Source organism: Zeus faber (assembly GCF_960531495.2).
Source record: "Zeus faber genome assembly, chromosome: 8".
Taxonomy (NCBI): Eukaryota; Metazoa; Chordata; class Actinopteri; order Zeiformes; family Zeidae; genus Zeus; species Zeus faber.
The window spans coordinates 2,816,841-2,820,679 of NC_137195.1; the positions used below are offsets into that span (position 1 = coordinate 2,816,841).

The following is a 3,839-nucleotide window of genomic DNA, read 5'->3' on the forward strand; positions in this document are numbered from 1 at the left end:
ACACACAGATACACACACACACACACACGCACACACACACACACACACATGCATATACACACACACACACATGTACACACGCACACACACACACACACACATGCATATACACACACACACATACATGTACACACACACACACAGATACAGTACATATACACAAATACACACATACATATACACACAAACACAGATAGATATACACACACACACACACACACACACACACACACACACACACGTCCTTTCTCACTCTACCGTCTAATGATGTTTGGATTTACACTTCAGCTCTTATCTGCTGTGAAGGAGGCCATGTTGAACTGGGCAGGAGAGCAGAGCAGACGGGTGGAGGAGGTGGAGCAGAGGGAGGTGAATAGAGGTGGATGTAGAGTAGAGGGAGGTAGAGAAACAGAACCACCGTGGGAAGCTGGAGTAAAGGCTTGATTATGATAGAGAGAGAGAGAGACTTTGGCTTTGACTTTTAAGGATCCTTTATTTGCAGTGAGTCATGTCACAGCAGCGGCAACTTTATCACGAAGGAACCAAAAAAAAAAAACAGAGACAAATCAGTCAACCGGTAAACAGGCAGCAAGAGCACAGGCACCCCTCCTCAGAGACAACCAGGCAGGCATCTGTTGGTTTCGTCACCAGCTTTGAGACCGCTGTTCACTATAAGGACGGCTCCCTTTGCAACCCAGACCTCCTCCTTTGCACAGTTTACCTCCTTGGAGAGAGACAGAGAGAGAGAGAGAGAGAGAGAGACAGAGAGACAGAGAGAGAGAGACAGAGAGAGAGAGACAGAGAGAGAGAGAGAGAGAGACAGAGCGAGAGAGGGAGAGACAAGATAAGGAGAGAGAGGGCGATCACAGCCACCACAGGAACATGTTAAGGTTAACAGGTTAACAATGAGGGAATCACCCTGGACTGAGCACAGCACCTCCCCAACACCCAGACTCTCCTGAACGTGTCCGATCTGCCGGTCAAACTCCACCCTGAGGCGGCCCAGAGCAGCCCAACCCTCGTCTGGGCCGGCTCCACTGACCCCTGACCCCGCACAGCTTTTCCAAATGGCCGGCGTGGCCCCCCCCGAAACACTGTTCACCAGGACACGGACGCATTTGTTTGACACGGTGTAAACAGGAGCCAAGATAAAGAGTTTAAAGGAGAAGCGCTTCACCAGACCCCCAAGCCCAGGACACAACAAACAGCCTCCGCAGACCAGGACACAACAAACAGGTGCTGCATCGTCTCCCTCTCAGAGCACAAGACGCATCCCGCCCCCGAGCTGGAGTCCAGGTGTGTCAGATACCTGTTTGTGGCCACGCCCCACGCACCATCCTCCACTGGAGGTCGCTCGCCCGCTCGTCCACCGGGGGCTTGTACAGAGAACGGCAGCGGCCAGCAGGGGACGCTCCGGGGCCAAAGAACTGGGTCCACCCTGACAGCCGTAGAGAGAGAGGGAGAGAGAGAGAGAGAGGGGGGGGGGGGGGGGACTTAAGATTCCTTTATTTGCAGTGAGTCATGTCACAGCAGCGGCAACTTTATCACGAAGGAACCAAAAAAAACAGAGACAAATCATTCAACCGGTAAACAGGCAACAAGAGCACAGCACCCCTCCTCAGAGACAACCAGGCAGGGACCTGTTGGTTTCGTCACCAGCTTTGAGACTGAGAGAGAGAGACTTCATCAGGGTTTGGTGGAACAATCTGGAAAATGTTTTTGTTTTTTGTGTCGTGTTGAAGCCGAACACACAGAACCTGATCTTGTACCGTCAAGGCCCCCCTCCTAACCCTCCTAACCCTCCTCCCCCACCCTCCCCTCCTAACCCTCCTAACCCTCCTAACCCTCCTAACCCTCCTAACCCTCCTAACCCTCCTCCCCCACCCTCCCCTCCTAACCCTCCTCCCCCACCCTCCCCTCCTAACCCTCCTCCCCCACCCTTCCCTCCCTCCCCCCCCAAGCGGCATGGTCCACGTGGGGGGGGCTCACATGGTCTTCATTCCAAACATCTGGATCTGCCGTATCAGCCGGTTCTGTAGAAACTGTTGCAGTAACAGGTCAGATATCCGACCTGCTTACAATCGGGTGGAGTAAAGCAGCACTGAAGCAGAACTACAGGTCTCTACATGTGGAGCTGCTCCTAAAACTCCAGCTCTGACCCACACCCCTTACATTTACCTTAAAATGATCTTTATTCGTCTTGCTCTTCCTCATCGTTTGGTTTGTTTTGCTGCTTGGGCTCCGCTGCTCATCAACGAGCCCAACGGGTGGAGGCAGCAAAGCAGCAAAGCAGCCTGGGAAGTCTTAGAATAGGCCGGCCCATATAAGGGCGGGGAAGCGAAGGGCGCCGTCAAGTTGTCTGACGGAAGCAGCACAGCAAGCGATGCATTATAAATGGCAGAGTTCAATAGAAAAGTGATAGAAAAGACTAAAACATTTGTGACCCACCGTGTACTTTGGGGTCATTTGGCGACTTTCGAGTTTTTCTTTTTTTTTGCATCATTTGAAAGTGGAGAATCAGAGCTTCCAAACAAGGTGTCACTTGTGCAAATCAAGCAAATATTTTAAAGCTATGACTTGTTAATGACAAGGACGGAGAAAACTGTGTTTCTGAGAAAATCACCTTCAAAGTTTTACCCACACTTGGCTTCATTCAGCCAGCTCCCACAATGCAAATGGGCTTGGCGGACAAACAAAGCCTCATGGCTACTTAACATACTCTGAAAGAGCCAATCACGAACAGCTCAACAACACACAACTAATTTTATTTTTAAAAAATTTAACAGTAAGAATATACATGTTTTATAAAAGTGGAATTATTTGAGTTTAAAAGTACGGACAGTCAAACTCGGTTTTCAAAATATGTTGAGAGACAAAAAAAACACAAAGAAAACAAATCTGGAAAAATTGAATTTTCCTTCAAGAAAGTTTTTTTCAACTTATTTGGCTGCTCCTGGCCATTTTAGAAATGTGTGAGACGGCGACTTTTGTTGCGGTGGGTCACAAATATCACCCGAAGGATATTATGAAAGTAAAGTCGGTTCATTGTGAATATTGAGGAGCCGACAGTCTCAAGTCATTTAATTGGATCTGATCGTTTGATTTGATTCGAAGATTTGTCTGGCGTCGCCATCGGAGACGAGAAACACCATCTGAATTCTCTGTGTGCAGGGTGTGGCGCAGGTCATAGCAGAGATGTTTGTCATTTGTCTTGTTATATTTTAGGCGGAAAAATAAAAGAAAATGTGCGTGTTTATAGTAGAGCGATTCTTTCTTTGAACGTCCTTCAGATTTCCGCCGGCACGTCGCCACCGACCAAATAGACTTGAATATTATTCTAAAAGATGAGGAGGCTCCAGCTGACAGGCCCTCGGAATGTCCTTCATTATTCTCAGACTTTCGGACTTTTGGACCGGTTTTCAGCTGTTTCTGCTCATATTTTGCAGAATCTCCTGCTGCTCCGACTTAAGGTTTCACTCGTTGTCGCCTCGTTGCTCTGGAGAAGAAAAAAAAAACACATTTATATTTCCAAGCCGTCGCCGGTGAGAGTGCGATGTTTATTTTCTCCCGTCCCGTGTCCAGCTTTGTCCTTGCTAACCCCCAGCGCTAACCCACAGCGCTGCCTCATTCCTGGACTCTGGGCTCTGGATGGACCTCCAGGGACCTCTGAACCCTGGAGGTCCATGTCCCCAGACCGGAGCTTTGTCCACGCTAACCCCCGGCGCTAGCCCCCACCCCACCCCTCTGGACTCTGGACCTCAGAGGGGACTGACCTCAGAGGGGACTGGACCTCAGAGGGGACTGGACCTCAGAGGGGACTGACCTCAGAGGGGACTGGA

At 49.7% G+C, this 3,839-nt stretch overlaps 1 long non-coding RNA gene across 1 annotated transcript; it reads right to left on the reverse strand.

The window, feature by feature from the left end:
* Positions 1 to 580: 580 nt before the first annotated feature.
* Positions 581 to 2,266, reverse strand: LOC307233763. Its single transcript, XR_013844273.1, has 3 exons — positions 2,179 to 2,266; positions 1,310 to 1,438; positions 581 to 724 (listed from the first exon to the last, which is right to left on the reverse strand). It is a non-coding gene; the product is annotated as an uncharacterized lncRNA (long non-coding RNA).
* Between the last annotated feature and the right edge of the window lie 1,573 nt (positions 2,267 to 3,839).